A 23,600-nucleotide genomic window follows, 5' to 3' on the forward strand; every position below is an offset into this window, starting at 1 on the left:
ACAGTGCAGAAAAGTCCGGAAAAGCGATTTCACGTCACGGTGGAATGTGTCTATAGTCAAAAGGAAGAAGATAAAAAGGGAAAATGACAGTTAAACACGGAGATCGATAGATTTAAGGTACAGGTATAATTCAAACATGTAGTCCAGGTCTACCGCAGCCAAAGCCCAACTTTGTTAACTTATTTGAAATACTCATGAAGGAAATTCGGTTTTTCATAAAATCACCAAGAATTAACATACCATGAATCAAAATAACAATTATTGTAAGCTGAAAATTAGTGCAGTATAGAAAAATTATGATAAAAACTTCAAAATTGTCAAAATATGTTCAAAATAACCAATAAAAGCTTGTAACTGTACCTCAATTCAGAGAGTAATTTATTACGATAAGAATGTAAATTTTAAGACGACTTAATTTTACATCACAATCGATGCTTCTTTTTGTGCATTCAAAATGACAAAAAAAAATACATCACTGTAAATCTAAGTATCACTAACAGCCTAACGATGCCTCGTTTGAGCTCCATTATCAATTAAGATTTGAAAGCAAAACGATGCCAAATTTTGGTAGTATATAATACCTAAAAGTGGCATCATTATGCTCTCAATAATCGTTTTATAATGTTGGCTAAACGAGGCATCATTAAGGTTTCAGTGAAACCTACACTTGGTATAATCGAGGTATCTGTATATGAAAAGTGAGACCCAAATTTTGGCATTGTACCACCTTTATTCGGGCAAAATGATACCTCATTTTACTTTTAAGGCATGATAGCAAAATTAGGTATAATTTTGCCATAAAAGTCTGCTCGGGGCAGCTTTCTTCGTCAGCAGAGAGAGTTGTTAGGTTGCTCTTCATCCATTGAGAGTGTGGTTCCAGCGCGCCAAATGAATGAATGCACAACGCGCCAGACCCATCAAGAAGAGTGTACGAGGGAGTACCGATTTTCGCACCAAACAACCGGGATGATTCAGACAGCAGAGGGTCGCTGCCAGTCTGGGTCGAACACGGTATTGTACTCTGGCAGGATTCATCTCCGGTTCAGTTCTTGCGGAACCGTCGACGGGATTGGATTGTCGGAATTGAGCTTCTAGCTTCAGAAGTAGCAGAAGTGTGGCCGTTCGTGGGCGCTCCGTTTTGAAGCTGGGATCAGGATTGAGTTGTGGATTGCTGAGGGGAGACACATATCTTCTTCTTCTTCTTCTTCGGTACTTGTTGGGTTGGGTTGTTGCAGATAACCACCAAGGAGGAGATTTTTCCCGCCACCCAAAAACACCCACAACGGGGGGGTTGGTAAGGTATTTTTTTCTCGCTTTGCTGCTTGGTCACTAACTATGGCTGTGGATTACAACTTTTACCTTTCTTCGGGTGAAGTTGATGCTGCACGGAGAGGACTCTACTACTCTAGTGAATGGTGTTATACTTAGTGTCCTTGCTGGGATGCGTACTCTGGACCCATATCATATGGAATAGCTGCGTTGTGATTCAGCACGTCGATGGAGGATTCCCTGGTGAATTGTGCTGCATTGGCGGGTATTCGATTACCTAGTGCTCAGTGTTTGGATGGGTGAATATTGACCGAGATCAGGGAGGGCAAGTGAGATTGATTTTTCGTTGACCTTTGGTGGTGCTACGCTATGATTGTTGACCTTTCTAGGATCACGGTAGCATCTGGTGTGAAGGGGGTAAGTTGAAACGTGTTGACCGAGATCAGGAACGCCACCTGTTCTTGACACAGCAAATAAGGAAAACCGAAAGCAAATTCGGAAAATTACTCGCAAGTGAAACTAGGCTGATTTGTTCGTGTCCTAGTCACGGTTACCCAGATACCAACCACTCAAAAAGGATTTCATCAATAAAGGATTCACGGCACGTTTCCCCAGTGTTAATTCGTTGATTTGTATTCAACCTGGATCGTCCGGTTTGTCACTGCTCCGAGATTCGGGCTATCAATTGCAAACAACAGAAGTGATCCGGCACAAAACCTGGGACAGTGATGTTCTAACCCTTGGGCTCCCCTCAAAATTATAGCCCTCTGCTGAATTCCGTCAGCCTAATACAACGACTGACACAGTGCCATAAATAAATCCTAAACGTTTGTTCGTTTAAGTGCACCCCCTTTTCGTGATTCATTCGGGAAACTGTCCTGGATTTGTGCAACAGCTCAGCTCCCAAAAGTTATGGTGTGTGATTGGTGCATTCTGCTCGTGAATTGAATGTCGAACGTGAATTGCCAGCACCCACATACACACATCAGTCAGGCGTTCAGGAAGAGTTGAAAATTATGCATTTCCCCCGGCCACCATCATCAATTTCGTTATAGGTTGTGATCGTTTGTGCTTCAGTGTTGTCCATTGTGTGATTCCGGTTGTTTGTGGAAAAGGGTGAGAATAAATACCCTCACCATTAGCCAGATGCCAACGACAATTTGGCAATCGGTACGTGGAATGCGTGAATGATTAATTAAAAATTTAGAACCGTGCCTGGAGCGGCACACTTCTAGTGGTTTTTGGCGTGGTGTGGCGTTGCCGGAATAGTGTTATTGTGGATAAACCGCAGCGCGCAGCGGAGTTCAAATACGCAACAGCAACCAGGTTGGTAAACTTCATCCGCTTTGATTTATTGTTGCCCGGTTGGTTTGGTTCGGTTTGATGCGGACACTTCAATATAGAACCCTAGAGGAAGTGATTTCATAATTCATACTATTTTGACTCTTGCCCGAACATTGTGTGCAGTCAAATATTTAGTCAAGAACATCTGTTTTGCTTTCTCGTTTCGGAAGCGTTTTGAGGGGAAGTTCTAGCAATTTGGAATGATGAATTTTAGAACACTTGAGAGGTGTCTAGAAATAGTTTGATAATCCGTTCAATCGCTGAGAGTGCAGGAAATGGATGGATATTTCAGCTTAGAATGAGGGAGATCGCTGGACTAACAATTATCACATTGATTCCTCCCGAACAAAATGTCTCAAAATCCCATACATTTTCAGGCTCGTTGAGCGACCCCTTCCCGTGATCCGATCTGGCCCAAATTTGGCATGAGACCTTGTACTAGGCCTAGGATCAATTTAAGCCTGTAGCAGCGCTTAATATTTTACAAGCTTGAAATTTCCCATACAAATTTGGAGCAGTCTAATATACATAATTACCAAGCAAAAAAACTCCATAAAAGTGATTTTGAACATAATGTTACATTAAACGAGTTTATTATGTAGTTATAAAGAATGTTTGATTGAACGTATGGGTTGTTTCGAAAATTTGATCCCGAAAATTTTTAAAGCATTTTGATAAAAAGATTTTTAAAAAATGGATGCATTTTTAAAGTCTCATAGTGAATGAACAGGTTATTTAAAGAATACGGTGATCAATTGTTGCTCTCAGACCATCCTTTACATGTCTAAGTTCAATACGAATAGAAAAAAAAATGTAACAGCATTTCGAAATAAGCATTTGCGGAGAGTCTTTTGCATCTACTTACATGAATAAAAGTTTTGAAAGAAGCATAAATGTTTCGTGGTTTTCTTGTTAGAAAACGTAAAAATAGCCAACCCAACTCAAAAGTAATATTTTGAGGACTCTCATATTGACGATTTTATGTCAGAGCTATTTTTCCAGTTTTTCTGATAAACTCAAATAGAACATACTGCATTAAGGAAACTAGATAGTGGAAGAGGGGCTGCCGAAATGGGCATAAAAAATCACACCCTCATGTAGAATCATAGTGAAACTTAATGTTTCTGTGAACAGATCTTGTTACTTAATACTAAATGTTAGGTACATCGGGGCAAGTGCAAACATTCAACTTTTCTCTAGTAAAAAAATTAAAAAAGAAATTTCATTTTCGAGCAATTATTGTTTAGGCCCAAACAAACAATCTGTCACAGATTTTCTTCAAAATTTTCACTAAAACTCTGTTTGATTACACAATAATTAAAGTACCGTAAACTGGGGGAACTTTGATCAGCGGGGTAACTTTGATCAACATGAAATTTTTGCAGATAATCATCATTAACTAAGTTTAAAGTTAAAATATCTGAAAACTGTTTACTACGTTTGAAAGCCTATAAATTAAGTTACTAATAAGCTAAATTTGGTTTTTATTAGAAGATTTTTTATATTACTTCAAATGTAATTTTAAAATCTTAAAATATCTTGATTTTTGAAGGCTCACAAACAAACATTTTTTCTGATCAAATTTAAGCATTTAGGAGCAAATGGGTTGTTTAATGTGAAAGTTCCACTTTTTTCTTGGTTTGGGTTTAGTTTAAGTGTAATTTTTATGGTCATTTGATGATAATTTTTGGATATTGAAAAAAATCGGTCATTTTCCATGAAAAAGCTCGTATAGAAAAAATGGCTAAAAACCCTATCAAATGATTAAGTTTGAAGAAAAAAAGAACATGGGAACAGTGCGAGGACTCAGGGAATTGCATGAAGACAAAATTTCATTTGTTTTTGAGGCCAAAAAATGTTGGGAAATGTTAATAATTTTTGCCCCTAAATGTATGCAGCAACATTGTCCATCTTTTGAGTATATTTGTTTTTGAAAGAAAACGTTGAAAAATTCAATCGAGTCCAAATAAAAAATACTGTTATCGATATTTTCAGCCTTCTGTGCTAAATGGCATCAAAACAATAAATTTGAAGATGTTGATATACGTTTAAACCAATGTGATCAAAGTTACCCCGAAATTCGAAATCTGGTTTTGTAACAAACATTTTATTATGACCACAAATGTCGTATGAATTTACTGGAATCAATGATCATGTTTGATACTCCTCACCTCAGTAAGGGTTTTAAAGGTTTTATGTATTACGAAAAAGCAATCCCTTCCAAAATATTCAAAAATGAATGAAAAAAGTGATCAAAGTTCCCCCAGTTTACGGTATTTATTAAACATGAAAAGTTTGTTTTAGTTTTGCATATTTTGGCTGCAAAAAAGGGCATTCAAATCCGCTTTCTTACTGAAAGGGGGGGTGTTTGGACCTGATATTCAAGTGAAAGCAGAAAATTTATGATATATTTTCAGTAGGAACATACTGAAGGTTGTGAAAATAATATTCACTCTTGTTCAACCCACACTGCGGTGCAAGTGCAAACGAAATTATCGGGGTATGTGCAAAAGCACCTTTCAGCCATGTAACATCAGCCATTTCAGATATTCAGTTCCAAAATGGTTCAGCGTTATATTAGAATGGTCAGAAGGGTATCCAAAATGTTGTATCTGAAGCGGATATTCAACATTTTGTGATGCCTAGATAAATGAAATTCTTTTGCTGAAAAAAAAAACAGTCAGCAAAAATGGAGTTCTAAAAAGTAATAAATATTGCAGGAATTCAGTAAATTTATCAATAAAAGTTGAAGATTGAGTATAACATGATGATGAACTATAATGTGTACTAAAGAAAAAAAAATCAATTAGGATTATATTCTATCTGGCAAGAGAATAAAAAAGTTTATGAAATTGAATTTTTTTTAATACGAGTTTTGAAAGCAGCAAATATATTTCAGTGTGATCAAACTAAGCACTATTGTAGGTAATAAGAGGCAAATGAACCGAAAATTTAATGCCTTTATAATTAAAAAAAAAAACAAACAATTGTAGATATTTTCTTAATTTTTTTGATTTTCCCAATACACTCCAAATAAAATATCCAGAAATAAATTGTAAAAAAGTCTTTAATTTTTTTCCGCATAGTTAAAAATTATCAAATTTTCGAATTCTTATTAGACGCGGTTTTAGAACTCACTCTTGGGGGAAGGGGATAATTTGAAAAAAAAAAAATCGATATTGCCCAATAAAAAGAACTTATATCTAGTGTTAAACGATCATTTAGAAAGAGTTAGAGGGAGGGGAATGGGGTACTGCACACTGCCTCTTTTCCTTCAATTTTATCTCTTTGAACTAAGTAAATTAGAAGTATTTTGAAAAGTTTCATATTAAGAGACAAATTTAATTCTGTTTTCAATCCTTTTTCTATATACATTTATTTCGATATCTTTTGATACTACTTCATTCTGCAAATAAAATATTTTCCATGAGAGAAAAAGTTGATAAAAGATGATTTTCGATACCACTTTAAAAATGAAAATAATACTCTTTTTGTTGAATTGAAAAACACTGTAAGATACTTTTCAACTATCTATTCATTCTGAACTTCTTCATATCAGCGCAAGGTTACAACACAATCCCCCTTATTCTGCGCCGCGCGTGAGGTGACGATAGTCGAGTCGAGTCGGAGTCACGTGAGTCTTGTCACCTTATTCTCGAAGCCGATGTGACAGAGGTTCATGCCTAACTGACTACTAGATTAGGATAAGAACTCAAAAAGTTCATTCTAAAAGACTTTTCTCACCTAAAGCGACTACTGGAATCGGGTGACTAGGGTGATTCGACTATCGTCACCTCACGCGCGGCGCAGAATAAGGGGGAATATTTCAATGATTCTCGTTTTGCAACTATACGTTCGAAAAACATTTATTTTAAATAAGTTGTTGATAATAATTTAAATGTACAAAAACTGATTTTAAAACTCATTTTTTTTATTATTCTGTTATATTTTACTTAAAACTGATTTTATTTTCGAATCCTGCTGCTTTTTAAATTCTGAAATTCATTTTTCATTGTGAATTAAGGTCCAAGAATTTTATTTACAAAAAAAAAATTATATATGATTCTTAACTCTTGGGCTTCTGGACTCACTTTCATTGGATTCTTTCATTGATTCTCTCTTGAATTTCAAGCTATCATCTCAACTTTATTTAGTCTGAAAAGAATTAAATGAAATTTCCACCCTTTGTTTTGAACTGTAACAATTTGGAACAAGGATCGTATAAAAATGAGTAAATGAGAAATTAAATAAAATAGAATTGCTTTTGCCTTTCAATATATGACTGTTTTGAATTATTAAATTTCATGAAAAAAAACAATAACTTAATTTTATAGACCCTCTAAAAAACAACGTATTTGGACGGGAATAACTAAAATATTCATAAAGCCAAAAATAATTGTTTTAATTTACTTGCAAAATGTTTTAAAATATTTTAATCTAACATTTTTTTCCAATGGCAACTATTTGACAACCAGTTGTCAAAATCTACATCTTAGAAAAGCTGGAACTGGAAATGGACATTTTTCGAAAAACTATCATTTTGATAAAAACACCCACCGTTCTGGATTTTTTTAAGAAAAAAAATTGTCTCCATAAAGATTTGAAATTAAGTTAATAAGCACATGTGACTATAGTTATGCAATTTTCGAAAACATAAACATGTAGTAAATGGTTCCTAAACGACAAAGATTTTCGTGGAACTAAACTGGTATGTAAAAATAAAACTAAACTACTGTGAACTTTTCAGCTTCAAAAATTTGTTTTAAATGTTTTAATTATGATATTTGAGAAAAAAAAAAGAAAACAAAGTAATATAAGAAAGTAAAGTTGCGTTAAAAAAGAATTAAATCGCGTGATAAGCGAGTATTAAAATCGCTCTTGTGTTTAAATACCAGCTCTGTTGAAACAATTTCTATTTCTGAACAATGCAGGAATAAAGTTCCTATCAATTTACAACATTTTTGGTGATAATTTTTTATTTTGTGGAAGAGAAAACCAGGAATACATGGATTTCGATGTTTTCCATACGAACATCCGTCCAAAAGAGAATGAAATCGTCTGCTGGGTGATAATGAACCCAGTTCGGGTTGACACTCCGTTCAGTGCAGACGTATTTTTATAAGCTGTGCGTAAAGATTTCGAGGAAAGTCGATGAGCTATTGGCGAGTGTTTTTAATGCCTTTATAATCGGAAAGAATTGATGAACAATATGGAGCCGAAGCGTGAAAACACCATAAAATTACGATTTGATGCACAATCCAGGAACCCGTCCAATATGGAGGTGTTTGATTTCTTTAAAAATCAATCATGGTTAAGTAGTGATCTCAACGCGATGTATAGAGAGAGTTTTTGTTTGTTCATTAGATTTCAATCAGAAACCCTAATGAAAAATGCTCTAGAAAAATTGGGTCCGCAAGTGGTTTTCAATTATGCTGATGGTTCGACTATTAAAGTCGATGTATCAGCAGCAAACGGATCGTTCAAGTATATCCGAATATTCGGTTTGCCTCCGGAAGTAGAGGACAGACAGATTGCAATCGTTATGGCCAAATATGGGAAAATACAGGAATTGGTACAGGAACGCTATCCGGCCGAAACCGGCTTCCAAATCCTGAATGGGGTGAGAGGAGTGCACATGGAGGTGACCCATGAAATTCCAGCTCAGCTTAATATCCAACATATCAAGGTTAGGATTTTCTATGAAGGCTTGCAGAACAAATGCTTCACGTGTGGAGCGTTAGAACACTTCAAAGCTGATTGCCCAAAACGAAGAAGCGTTAACGAGCGCTTAACATCAGTTCAATCAAACAGTGGCACTTTTGCCAGTATTGTTTCTAATGGTTTGGGCCAATCAGTGTCGTATTCCCCGAAAATGGTAGTGCTAAACCCGAAGTCTACAGATGAGAGCAGAACTATCGAGAGAGATGCTGAGAACGGCGAGGCGTCCACCCTGGGCGGGGTGGCGTCTGATGAGATCAACATGGATCTCGCAAGTGAGGAATCTAGTACCGCTGTCAAGAACGGTGATGTTGAATCGGGATCGAGGATGGCGAAAAAAGACAAAGGGAAGAAACGCGATCGCAAGATAATGGGAGCAGAATCAGGAGACACCTCTGAGAGTGATGTTATTGGACGCAAGCAACAGATTATTCCAGCTATCGGGATGGACATTCTCTCTGCGCAGGCGCAAATAGTTCGTTCAAGGGGACGCGAGACCAGGAGTTCTTCATGCGTATCAATTCAACAGAAATGATTAGGACGACAATCACGTGAACATCATCATCGGACCCGGAGGAAGCATCGAGCATGGGCAAGACGATGAACAACGATGATTTCCACTAGCCGATAGCGTCCAGAAACCGAAGTTGAAACGAGACCGATAGATATCGTAACTTGAAAGGAACACAGGTTTTAGTGAGTAGTGAATTAGATATGATTAGATTTGAAATAATGAACTTTGAGTTAGTAACTGTTTAATCTGATAGTTTCGGATCACACTTTTTTAACTACTAAAGAAATTTATTAGTATAAATGAGTATTGAGAAATGAAAAAAAAAAACAATTTGAAAATGTGTTTTTAAAGTATCAAACCTTGTAAAAAGTAATTGAATAAAAGATTATTTTAGAATTAAAAAAAAAACTCATTTTCTACCCGGCACCATTTTGATCGCATTTATAGATTTTGACAAAACTTGGCCTGGAACTAGATCAAACATTTTTACACCTTTGGAACAAATTTCAAAAATTTTCAATGAAAATTGTCAAAGATACTGAAATTTTAGTGAAGCAATTCCAAATTTCCCTTTTTACGGAAATACCTGTATCTTCGTTTCCAGTCATTGTAAAGACTTAAAATTTTGTAGAGCGTTAGTTCGACAGTTGAACTCGATTGTGTGAAAAATTTCATGAAAAAATATGAACCAAGAGAGAAATGCCAGCTTGTCAAATTTGGAATTGGATGCGCAGCTTCACGCATTTCATACTTTTTTGAACGCAACTGTATTTCTGCCGCTTTGAGGGTGTGGATCACTTCGACCAACCACCACCTTTCCCTTCCCCCATCCATTTAGAAGACCGTGCATGATTTTTAAAGTTCATCTTTAGATACTGATGATTTTTTTTATTAAAAAAAATGTTATTTTGCTAGTTTATCTTAAAAACGGCTAAGGCTTGGAATGTCGGTTTTTGACGATTATTTATTCGAGATAAAACCAGATTTCGATTTTTTTGGTGCACCTTTTGGTGCGTTTTGGAGCACCCTAAGTCGAGTCCGACTGAGCAGAAATTTTAAACAGGTCAGTTTTTTGAGTCAATCTACAAAATGTTTATGCTCAGTTTTCAAAATTCGATCATGAAATATTTCCCATGCATCCATTGTGACCCTAATGTAAATATTTTTGGTTGTTAAAAAAGTTGAAATATTGAAATCAAAAAATATTTTAGTCATAAATTGTTTTGTCTTAGGTCAATAAAATCATTTAATTGATTCATAGTTAATACAGTAGAGGGTTAAATGAAGTTCTGTTGTTTGATTATTGGAAAAATGTTAAGGGTAAATAGGTCTAACATTTTGGGTTTGGAAACCCTTCATATAAATAACAAAAACCACCCTTATAATCATTTTTCATCCCCTTTTGATCCAGATAACATATTCTGAATCACTTTTTTCACCCAAAACTGTTTAAGTTATTGAGAAGATAAAAAACCTAACGGTCATTTCATTTTACAACTTTGTCACGTGAACACCTAAAAGCCGCAGTTAATGACTGCAAATTAAAATTCGATCCAACGGCTCGAATTGATAAACCGATATTCCAAAATTGGTTAATGATTCATATTTCATTGCAAACGGATTTTCATTTGCAGCTGCGGTTAAGCAAAAACCAGAGCTGAACCTATTACGATAATTACTTTTTTGGTCGGGCAGAGTTTGGCCAGCTGTAAAGTTACAATTACGTCCGATTTTGCAGTAAACTTAATGTTGAGTAGGAATACTCATATCATTCTCATCTAAAAATGTGGAAAAATAGGTTTTTTTTAAATAAAAATTTGAGTACTCAGATAATAAAATTAATTTCAATTCAATCCAATATTCTACATCGAATCGTTAGGGGTTTTCAATTATTTTTTTTATGAATGATACAAAACATGCTTCTAATTTGATTCGTCTAATGGAAAACCAAACTGTCAAATAATCAATTGAAATTCCAACACCATCACAAAACACAGCTAACGACTCTATTCCAATTTCCCAGATGGCGCTAGCCGTTTGGTGATTCATCCATTTTTTTTTCTCTCCTTTTCAAGCACCAGAGTATAAACAAGAGAAGCAATGAAAATAAAGCGTAAATACAAACAATGGCTGCAGTTGGCCGGCGAATGATTGTACTGAATTGAATGGTGCAACTTCAAACGATTTCCGCGGAAATTTGAATGTGATGCCTTTTGCCACTGCTTTGAGTTTATTATCCTGACAAAAGAGTTTTGAAGTAATTTGCGGTATGATCCAATAAATTTTTTTTTTTTGACTAGGATGATGATTGTTAAAATTTTATTTAGATCACTGAAATGTGGCAATCTAGTCTAAAATGATAATCATAAGTTATATCAATAATTGTCTCAGGGAATTTAGAATGTACGCAAGTATTTTGATAAAGAATTCGCTAATCTGAATTTTTCTAGGAGTGACTTACCTATGAAGCAGTAATAAATGTCATTTATATTTTTTGAACTTTGTGTTGATAATTGTTTTTCAATAGCAATATTTTGAAATTAAAAACCTGTAGAATGATTATTAATATAACGATCACTTACTAGATCACAGCATATTCAAGAATTAAACTTTCATTCCCTAACCATTAGGATGTGTAAACGTCTATATTGATAACGTGTTCCAACAGACTTTCTTTAGAACGTTAGAACTTCATCAAAAAAACCCATAATTGACTTATACTTTCGGAACCTCTATCGATTTTTTCCAATACAACCAATAATGAGACTAATCCCAACCGGTCAGCGGAAACTGTCCGAAAAAACCCTACGCTTAAGAACATCTGTCCCCCAAGTGGGAACAACTCTCGGAATCATCCTTCAGTTTTCGCTTCCTCTAACTTCTTGGAGCAGCAGCAAACGGAGAAAAAAAAAAACCTTTCTTAAATTGCCATAAAAATGCCGCACAACAGAAACCGTAATCGGGACTACAGAACACGTTCGGACGATAAATTTTTACTTTACGCACATCCCATCGTCGAAGTCGTCGGTTGGCTGCTGGACCAAGGCTTGATTCATGCCTGGTTCATTTTTTGTTTTCGTCGTCGTCGTCTTTCCAACTGCTCCTTAGAAAGGAGCACGATGACGACGATCGGACATTTTCACTCATTGATGGAGGTGATTCACGAGATAAAGTTGGAATTCAAGAATCGTTTGACCAGGCTTTGAAGTCGATCGGCTTTGTTTTGGGAATAAAAATTTGGAAAAGAAGGGATTTTGTATCGCTTATCTAAAAATATATATTTATAAATATTATTTTTTATTGCTTATGCGAACTGTATTCATAAATCATCTGGATATTGATTTTTGAGTTTCGAGTTCAATATTGAGTTAACACAACTGAAACTGCGGAGAAAGAAGCTAGCATAAGCTTGCCAGATTGCCCGGTTTTATCCGGGTTTGCCCGGATATTTGATGCAAAATTTCGAGAAAGTCCGGTCCGGCCCGGTTGCCCGGATATCGTGAAAAAAGTCCGGATATTGCCCGGATTTTTCCACAATTTTCACAAAGAAACCAAAAAAAAATCAAAGTTTTTGAGTAAGTTTCAGCAAAATCGATTATCGGTATGGAAATTTTCAACGGTTGTTTCAAATAATTTCGCTGATTTACTTTTATAAACCTTTAAATATTTAAGTGTTCCAAAAAGTTGTTGGAAGTGCAATTACATTACTAAAATATCAATTTAGATTTTTATGCATTTTTTCTTTGCTTTTATATACAATAACACCTAAATTTTGCCCGGTTTTTGCCCGGTTTTCTGATTTGAAAAATTGAAATCCATGCCCGGATTTTGCCAGGTTTTTTTGAAAAAATGCCCGGAATTGCTAGGCCCGGATGGGAGTGGAAAAAATTCTGGCAACCTTAAGCTAGCACAATAAGAACCAAAGGATTCAATGATTTTTCGAGTTAAATTTACATATATATTTAACAAGCCTGATTAATTCAACTGAAAAACAATTTTTTGTTGTGATTCATTTTTTTATAGTAAAGATTTAGCTGTACGAAATTTAACACCTTTTTTATTTTACTTCATGTTTGAAAACAATTCTGAATACTTGAATGATGTTCAGAATTTTTTTTGGTTTTATTACAGCATTCAATTCATTATTTCAAAATCTCCTGAAAACTGAGCAGTGTTCGGCATTGCTAACTGCAAAATTAAATCCCTAAAACAGTGAAAGTTGCATTTTCGTGTCACATGGCCATAGTGTGAGATGACCCAAACTATTCCTATCGTCTGAGTCCAGTACGCAGAACCCTCGTAGTGAGACCATTCCAAGTTTCAATTCTCGCCTGGAGCGTATAATGGAGTCAGAAGAACACCCAATGTCTCCTAAATCTGATAGTTGACTAAAACTGTTTACATATAAGACAAATAAATGGGATTAAGCGGTCTTAAATAAGCATAACCAAAAACAAGTTTTTTAATTCGCTAGCTCAGTGGTCGGCTACCTTTTGAGTCTAAAGAGCCAAAAATTACAAATTTTTGAAGTTTACAACATGCTTATGCTTATGCTTATGCTTATGATACGTACACAGCCAGATCTTGTCAGCATCCCGGTGAATAGTAAAAATACATTTACTATTCATCTTATCAAGGCCGGGCCCACTGTGCAGTATTGGACGCAGAGACGACTGGAACCAGGGGAGGAAGAAACGTGGACAACAGTACCATACGTTCCCATGTTAATTTTATATTTATTCGTTGGGAGCATAGATGCTAAGATATTTCTATGCTCCTTGGTGTTGGGCCTTGCGATTCTTCCTTCAGGGGATGGAAATGAGGTTTTTCTACATGGAGTCCAAAATTCAACAATACAACATTAAAGAAATTTCTTTAATCATTATACACTGTTTAGTTCTGGATCCCTGTACCTTCATCTCAGGTCATCGACCATGGTTATAGTGCCATTGCCCGCTTTTGAAAAGATTTGAAAGAGCAGAGAAATTATTAATACAGCACCAAAATCCTTAGAATTTTTCCATTCTAAAAGATTTTAGCGCCAAAAGGAATACATACACATTATGACATACTAAAAATATCAAAAGCAAAATTCTAAAAACAATTCTTTATGATAAATTTGCAGTAAAAGATAAAATTAAATGATTATGAGCGTAAGAAATATAATCTTTAATCAATCAAAGTTAAATGCACTGTTGAATATAAAGTTTTGACCCTGTTGCAGACGAATAATCATAAGTGTAACAAGTGTGGTATGCAAGTTTTTTTTTTTGTTACATTTTCCTAGAATGAATAAATACTATTAAATAGAACTTTTAACCTTCCCATGCCGTTCGGGTCAATATGACCCGAAGCGCACATTTAAAATCTCTTTATCATCATTCCAATATACTGAAGAACTTGGAATTTTGACAGACCAAGTATGTTCTATGAAAATAATGATCAAATTAACGTCAAAAAATTGAAATTTGAGTTTTGAAAATCAGTTCATTGGGAAATGAAATACAGCTAAGCAAAGCAAAAATTGGATATCGTTTTTTTAAAGTTAGATTTTTTTCTACCGGAAGATCTGATATAGCGGTCAAAACTTTCATTGGACCCCAACATATCTATACACTGTCGGATAGATGGATTCTTGACGATTTCAAACATCAATGAAACACTTAAATACAGAAAAGCTGTCAAAAGTTATGAGCATTTTAAAAATAAAATTGATTTTTCGGACTTTTTACTTTCTGAACCAGTTTCTGATAACTTGGTAATACATATCGACTTTATTTTAAAATGTTGAGTAATAAGAACAAATTACCTACACAATGAATATAAAATCATCAAAATCGGTTAACATTTACAGCCAGGAGAACGAAATCAAACTATAACTCAAATTTCCCCGAAACGGATATTTTGCGAACGGCATGGAAAGGTTAAAAAATAAAGCCTTTGCATATTTTTGGCGAACCGAAATCAATTTAAACAAAGGATCTGAAATCAATTAATAATCGAACATATGTTATTATGAACTCCACACACATCAACATCTTGTACATAACCACTATAATCTTGCCAACTGCATTTTAGTTATATAGGAAAAATAGTGCTAGTACTGGTACTTGAAATCTATTTAAACTGGCGCATGTTAGTGAATGGTGTCAATCAAATATGTTTTGAGACAAAATATTTTCATTTAGTCAAAAAAATAAATTACAATGTAGTATTAATTATCGTTGCCCGAAAGATTTATGTCGCCGGATAAAACGCAATCACTCAAATCGCTTAACGCCCGACCTAAATCGTTACGCTTAAGCGTTACAAAACCGTGACGGTGGTATACGAGTTTAATCCAAGGGTCGATTATAATATGCATGTATGCTTGATTATGAAAAGTATACTTAGCTTCGGGTTAACTTCAGATATTTTCGAAATTCCATCTGAAACAGGGACCAGACTAGAAGAAACAGCATTGAAATTGGAGCTAGATTGCAACTAGCTCAACATGATGATACTCGTCCACACATTCATTATTTCCCCTTCTTCGACGATTCCAGCTTCGCCTCATAAGAATAAACTTTGAATTCTCTCAACTAGAAAAACTCGTCCCACATTCCCGAAAAATACATGTCGCCCCGACCCATCTTGAGCCGAAAAACACACGCGCGGTAACAAAAAAAGAAAAACACGTCGGCTCGCGAACACAATCACACCGTAGCCACAAATTTTTGAAGTTTACAACATGTGACAAAACTAAGAACATATAGGTACAAATCCTGTCCAGAATAACATAGCATTGAAAAATTTTTTGAAAATAATAAAAAATAAGAGAAACGAATTTTTTTCTTAGACCTTAGTACATTTAAATGAAAATATGAATTCCTTCCCGTGCCGAACGAAATTTGGTATGTGATGATAATGTTTCTTATCTTACATTTCTTCTTATTTTTTATCCGTCTAAAAAAAATCATAATTTTAAGATGTTCATACTAAAAATAAGTAAACAGGAAAATTATCAACACATTTTCCAAAGAGTTTTAAAGCATGGTAAAGCATACTTAACACGTTCGTTTGTCAAGCTAACTTTAAAATACATACATATGTCAAACTTTAAAAAACCACATCATCAACCGATGGTTTTGTTTTAGTTTCAAATACCGGCAAAATAACAGTCAGGTATTCTGTAAAAATTTCAGATTATTTTTAATAAGACCGGAACAAATTTCAAATCCTTCTTTTGTCACTCGGAGTTGACCATCGCGAGGGGGGGGATAATAACAAATAATGCAAAAAACTAATAAATTGAAAAAATGCTCGAAATCTTGTATGCAACAAAATTGCATGCCATATCATTGAACAAAAAAATTCATAAAACCGAGAATATAAATAAAATAAATAAAATAAAATTTTCATCTTACACAACTTGTTTTTTGCTCTCGTAATCTTTCGGATAATTTCCCATAAAGTAGGTACTTCAAACTTCATTTATTTCCCCCTTCAGGTTTTTTTTAAATAAACCAGGAAGGGGGGGGGGGGGGGGCGGGGTGGAAGGTGGGGTGACAAATGAAGAAATTGATATTTGTTTCGGCCTAATGTTTTGACTTATCAAAGTTCGAAATTTGTGTGTATTCTAATGTATGTGACGTTTGGCGACAAACGTGTTACCGTCAAACGGGGCATCATGCAACAGCGGGGTTAGATGCAACATTTATATAACACCACACTGAATCAATTTTTAATTTAATTTATTGTAATAAAGTTATCATTTAATGATTACAAGAAGATGATGACATAATTTCTCGTATCTAAATTCGCATCTAGTTTTTTAAAGTTTTTTATTTTTATATAAAATTAAAAAAAAGTCGAGCAATAAATGTACAAATTTTAACATTTTTGGATGTCGTAATAAACTTTACCCAGTATGAAGGATTGGCTTGATTATATTTCCTACAAACTTTTTAATGGTTTCCTCATGCTATACCAACACCGTAGTGTAAAAAATTTTTTCGAACAATCACTCATTTTTTTTATATAAATGTTTTTAGAATTCAGTTAGATGTCTGGGGTAAAATGCAACAAAATGTAAATCAAACAAACACCTTGTAAATCTCGTTTCCATGTGCTGGAATATGAATGTTTTGCATCACGCGTTTGTAAACATTCAAATTTCATTCATCGAAACATTTATTTTTATGATTTCAGTTTGTAGAGTTTTTCGTAGTATTATTTAACCCCTAAATGTATGCAGCATCATTATTTTCTAAAAGGAAAAATGTGAAAATAAGATTTTACAGTTCAAAAAATTATTGGTTTCTATGCGTAATGGTCTTTAAAACAACGCAAATGTATTTAAAACTATTAATTTTCATACGTATTCATAAGATTATTCATTAAAACCTAAGGTTTTTGCTAGTTACCCCATTTTATAAGGAGGGTGAAAATAGCATGTTTTTAGAAAATTAAAAATAACTAAAGAAACCAATAATTTTTCTAATGAACCCGTTGGTAGCAGATAGCTAACGATAGTAACGTTGTCGACAAAACCCTACTCGAAAAGCAAGAGTGCCAAGGTGAGGGCAACGACCTGAATGATAGGTGAAGGTCGGTCATATGGCACTTGCTGATCCTCGTCCACTCTTCCGAAAACCACCAAAGCGCGAACATTATCTTGTGACTAAAAACACAAAAAAAAGTCAACCATAGTCGTGAACTGTGAGGAGAGTATTTTAAAAGGTGTGAATAAGGACATCAAGACCCCTTTGGCTTAGGGGCTGTTCACTAATTACGTAAGCACATAGGGGGGGGGGGGGGGGGTGAGGGGGTTTCACATTTGCTTACGATCCCTTACTAGGGGGGAAGGGGGGGTTTCCAAAAATCTTACGTAAATGTTAGGTACATTAAAAATTCATCACAGCCACAGCCACACGAAACCATACTACTCAGGTTTTTTTTACTCACTACCTATTTGTTGGTTAATTTTGATGTTATGTTATTTATCTTTTGATGTCTTTGAATTAATAAAAAAAATTGCAGGTTCTATAAAATTTATAGAGAACCAATTCAAACCAACATGCCAACAAAAACACTTATTCACATTATTGAAAAACATCATCGCTTTTTGCTTTCCATCATAACAATCTTTTTAATTGAGAAATTTATTGAAACAAAAAGGAAAAAAGCGCGTTGTGACACCACGATTTGAATTCATCATATTTCGAAAATGACTTCATCCAGAAAAACTCTATAAAAATCAATATAAGACGCTTTAAATAATGAATTTCTATACAGTTTTTTTAAGTGGTGGATACTACCAACTCTAAATTTTACAAACGATTTTCCAAAAAAAATCCTAAAACTTTACCGCTTACCGCTGAATGAGTATGAGCTATTAGTTGACAACGTGATTGTCGTTAAACCTTTTTGCCCCAATGCTAGTACCTAGTATAGAATGATATATTTTTGTAAGATTTTTTTTTATGTACGTAAAAAACATAACAATTTTCCATGGTACCTTGTGCTAATCTGATCTCTCTTTTTTAAATCTGAATTTAGATTTTATATAGTTTATTCGATTGTGGATTTTTTTTTAAATTGTTGTTACCCCAAACATGCTACGTCGTGAATAATGTTTTCTATAACCGTTTATGACATTTCATCTGTTGTTTTGTTTGCTTTTCAAATACAGTAAAAAGTGCTTTGCTTTGAAGCATGTATGTCACATTTTAAATATTTTCAAGCAATTTTCGAAAAAAAACGTGTCAATTTCTCAAAGAATAAAAAACGTAAGATCTTACTAGGGGGGAGAGGGGGTTATGAAAAATCTTACTTTGTCTTACCAGGGGGGGAGGGAGGGTTGAAAATTTCCAAAATCATGCTTACGTAATTAGTGAACGGCCCCTTAGGCTAAAAGCCTTTGTTTCCGGGGTGGTCGTTAGGCAAGCCATTGTTTTTGGTACCCATCGCTAGGCCGCATTGGTGAACCGATGGAAGCCATCTTGTTCCGAGGCGAAGGTAGCCTGGAACGTCCTGTCGGGATTCCCACGATGGAAGCCCCTTTTGTGCCGAGGCGAAGGTAGTCGGGAACGTCCTGGAACGCAACCCCTCCAGGAAAAACTATCGAGGTCGCCATCAGTCCTCGAGGTTTCGTCAGCAGCAGTAAGGGAAGGTCCCTAACAGGTTAGCCTTAGTTAAGGAAGTGGGGGCAAGCAGTGTAATGTCCGGCAATATACACATAGAGAAGCGTTAAATTTGGGAGTTTTCTAGTCATTCAACCGATATTCCCTGCGATTTGTTTTTTGTGGATAAGCGTGCCGCCCTGAGGCCCAAAAATGGGAGTCTCTGAGACGCCGGCGGAAGTCAGCATCAAACAGAAACACAGAAACAAAAACAAGGTCACACGACAGTCTATTTTTTTAAATATTCGTATTGAGAAAAAAAAAAATTGTGCAGTGAGCTGAAGAGCCGCACCTTTACATCCAAGGAGCCGCAGGCTGCCGACCTATGCGCTAGCTCATTAGAAATTATGCGGCAAAATTAAACCGCCAACAAAAAGTTAGCGGACTGGATAGCGATTAGCGCATTAGCACTTAAACTTATTTCTACTGATTTGAAATTGAACAATTCTCAAGGCCGTATTAACGAATACTGGGATGGGTAATCGACTTCAAATTTTTCAACTCATAATCTGAACGAATTTTAGCAGAATTTTGTGCAGTGACAGAAAATCTAGAAGAAAATGATGAAATAATCATTTAAATGTTTTTATTGATTTGAAAGGTTTTGAGAAAAATTTTTTTTTTTCAAAAAGAAATCATAATTTGCTTCCGTGTTTTTTTTATAGAAAACGAAAATTTTGAAAGTCTTTCTATGTTTCGTAAAAAGATTTGAACCGTTTTCTGAGAAAAATCCTTCTACGTTCGGATCGATGCGATGTTATTTTTGGTCATCACTCCCATTTTGAAGTTTCATGAATCTTGACCATGGCTATTTTTTTCTGTGCCCATTTAAAGAAAAGTTTTTTCACAATTTATTTCAATTTGGTCGTGAAACCTTTTTTTTTGAATTTCAGTATGATTGCATTGAGATGTTGAGCAAGGTTTCAAAATCCCGAAAAAATCATAAACAAAAATTTTTAACCAGATTTTTCAATGTTGCAATTAACATTCTTGATTCTAGAAATTTTTATAGATTTCATCGATTTTATTAATTTTATTTATATACCTCTGAGACAGGCTTTCTAAAGCTGATGTGGATTGTAAATTTTGAAGTATTATCACTCAATTCAATCAATGTTTGGCATAATTTGCCAATAAATTTCTGAGAATAGCATCACACGTAACACAAACAACAAAACTCACATTCTTCTGGAATTCAAGGAATCTCATAACTTATTTCGACCCAATCAGGGGCGCTGAATCCAAATATTCAATTATTTTTTTTTTCGTCAGCTCTAGTTTTAGAAGTTACTTTTAAAAATAGGTAGAAAATTAGCTATTCAATGTGTGTCCTTTTTTAAGAAAACTGTAGAGCATAAATACTTATTTGTTCAATGATCAACTTTCCCAAAGATTGCAAGCTATTTGAATTCTGAAACAAAAAAATATATGGAATTATTTTTTGTTATTTTTTCCGAACCGCTTGAGTAAGTCAAATCACTTCGCAGTCTTCAACAAAGTTGTTGAATGTATGAAAATCTTTAAAAGACGACGTTCAATATGTTTCTTTAATGGTGTCAAAAGAAGTAGTAATCTTATGTTTTGGAGTTTTTATAAATTGTAGAATTCATTTTTTTTTTGAAAGCGTTGTATCTTTGATACAATATTATCTTGACAATATCAGAGCCTTGAATGAAAGGTAGTAAATTGATTAACAATAAGCTTTTGGTTTAGTTTGGTTTGGTTTAGTTTATCAGTTATATACAATCGATTTCACCCAAAACTTTTCAATTTAAAAATTTGTTCACGCCATATCACTGAAGCTAGAAATGATAGACAAAATCTGTGAAATGTTTTGAATTAAGGACGCCAAAATCTTACAAAATCAGTTATTGTAACATAGGCACCAAAAATGCTGTTCCCCAGTATTCGTTACATATTTTTTGGGTTGAATCACAGATTTATAGATATTGTCTTTGTCGAGAAAACCGAATTTCGCTAAGTTATGTCGATAAAAAAATATATAATCGTTCACCCAGTATTACTTCCCTTACTTCCGTTATTAATCAAGAACAAAAATATTACACTTCATCACAAAATTTCAACTTTGCCTGAAACGAAAAATAATATAAAAATAACCTATGCCTTTAAAAAAAACTTAATAAAAATCTTAAATCCTAGAAAAAAAACATATAACCCGGCTGATTATGGGACAAATGCTATTGGAAACAAGTGACTTGCATATCAAGTTATTGATATATCATTTTTTTTTTTGGTTTAGTAGGGACTGCTATTTTATGATAATTTTATAATTATGTATTGTAGAATAAATCGTAAAAAAATTTTTGTTGAAGGCCCGCGAAGCTTGGGCCAACAATATCTAAAAAAAACTTTATTTGGTTGCTAAAATTAGATCAACCAGCTATCCTGAGTTTCTCTTATGAACTTCCATTCCATTCCAGTTTTAGATTTGAAATTTGAATTTAAACATTTTTAAAAAATCAACTGATTTTTTTTCTATTGGTATTCCTGGTTTTCCAGGTACTTCAGGTTAACAATTTTTCTAAAGTGAAATAAATACCGTTATTTCAGCATACCATTTTCTAATTGATCATTTTCCAAATATGTTTATCAAAAAAAAACTCATAGTTGAATTGCTTTTTTCATTGAGTGATTTTCTAATCATGAATATCTTTATGTTTTTAATATTATCTTCTTCAAGTTTCAATTCATTGATTTTTTTGTTTTCTGTTTTTTTTAGTTTCATGGGTTTGTCTGACTTTTGAGAACTTGAGTTCTTTGCTTCAGGTTTTTAACTCAAAGGACTCTTTGAAGAATTTTTTCGAAGACTCATTCTGTGTTTAAACATTTATTCTCCATTATGATGTATCTTTTCAAATATGGCCCTTAGAGTAAAAGTTTTTTTTAAATCTAACAAAATCACTAAATATAGTTTGAGATTTGAAAAATCGTTTCATTTTTGCATCCCATTTCAATGAGAATTTGGAAGAACAAGTTGGAACTTTTTTTTGTTTTTTTTTTCATCTAATGAGAATTTAATTCAACATTTAAATTTGTTATCCGCTTCTCTTTATGAAATTTCAAAACATCACACGAAAACAATTTTTTTGTGCTTTAAAGATATATTGTAATGAACATTATGGTTATGAATTCTATTTGAACAATAATTTTTGGTTTATACGGATTTAAATCAAATAATTTTTTACTTGAAATACCCGACATTTCGACCATTTTTTGTGGGCTTTCTTAAGGGAACTGGAGTTTACATATTTTAAATAGTCCACTAACAATGCTCAAGATTGATTATACTCAAATAAACTTCCAGTTTCATTGAGGAAGAGCACAAAACATGGTCGAATCGTCGGGTATTTCAAAGAAAAAGTAGTTTGATTGGAATCTCATACCGCAAAACGCCAAGAATAATTATTCAAAAACATCTCCCCGGTCGAAAACATAAATTATAACTTAAGCAAATCCTGCTTTAGTTCTGAATGTAACTTTAATTTTCAATTTTGTATTATAATTTTATTTGTAATTTGTTTCATAAACTTCATTGGAAATCATGATTTCAATTAGAGATTGTCCATATTTTATGTTTCGAATATTTGAACTCTTAAATATGTATCTCCATTAAATTTCTAATCTTAATCTATCCTTGAATTTTTCTTAACCAGTGAATTTTGTATGTTGATAGAGGTATCTTTTTAATAAGTTGCGAGTTTAATGTTGCAACACAGCTCTAACAGCTCTTATCAGAGTTTTCATTTTGTTAAGCTGCTAAACTTTTTCGAAATGTTTGCACTAGTTAGACAATTTTTATTTGAAGATACCAGTTCCTTTGCACGTTTAAAACAAGATGTTTTCTCTGGGCAGAATGGCAGAATGGCATATGAAAAAAATCAAACTATAAGGGCCCCCCTAGAAAAAATGCTCCGGGCTCCCCGAAGGCTTAATTCCTCAATAAACAATTTCAAGAATGTGTTGTTTTTGAGTATGGTATTCCAAATGAGTAAAGTAAACTCTCGAAAAAAAGGGAGAAAAGTTTGTGTGCTCTTTAAAGTTTTGTTTATGGCAAAGCGGTAGGAGTAGCGAGAAAAAAGTTATAACAACCCAAACAGAGCATTCATTTTTTCATGATAAGAAACTAGTAACTCTGACAGATTTTCCGTCCGTTTTTCGGAAACATTATTTCAACAAGATAGTTATAGATTTTAGAGCATTGAAATGTTTTAATGAATTGATCTATACATTATATTCTATAACATTTGCAAAAAAAGTTTGGCGTCACCAGACAGTAGGAGTTGCCAGATTTAATGATTTTTAAATTTAAATCAGGTAAAACTGTCTTATTTTTCTTCACATTTAAATTTAGAAAAAAAATAGGAACTTATAATTAGTCATACAAATCACATTTTGAATAAATTTTAGACTTGTTAACCTCCTCTGAAGCCTCCACACTATCTTAACCACGCGCTCGATTCCTTGTTTATAATATGGCTAGTGGGCTGGGTCAATTTTGGGTCATTTTAAAATTCTCAAACCCTGGAGTCTTAAAAGCTTCTTTCACGTTCAAAAATCATCAATGATTTTTT

At 34.0% G+C, this 23,600-nt stretch overlaps 1 protein-coding gene across 5 annotated transcripts in view; it reads left to right on the forward strand.

The window, feature by feature from the left end:
* Positions 1-1,059: 1,059 nt before the first annotated feature.
* Positions 1,060-23,600, forward strand: part of LOC129746484 (uncharacterized) — a 221,222-nt gene continuing 198,681 nt past the window's right edge. The window contains exons 1-2 of one of the 5 annotated variants that reach the window (XM_055740142.1): positions 1,060-1,686; positions 2,325-2,595. The gene's annotated coding sequence lies outside the window, so the exon portion shown is untranslated. Of the gene's footprint in view, positions 2,596-23,600 lie in introns of all 5 variants that reach the window. The other 4 variants (XM_055740144.1, XM_055740143.1, XM_055740145.1 and 1 more) reach the window with 4 other exon arrangements.

This window comes from Uranotaenia lowii, chromosome 2 (assembly GCF_029784155.1).
Source record: "Uranotaenia lowii strain MFRU-FL chromosome 2, ASM2978415v1, whole genome shotgun sequence".
Lineage (NCBI taxonomy): Eukaryota > Metazoa > Arthropoda > Insecta > Diptera > Culicidae > Uranotaenia > Uranotaenia lowii.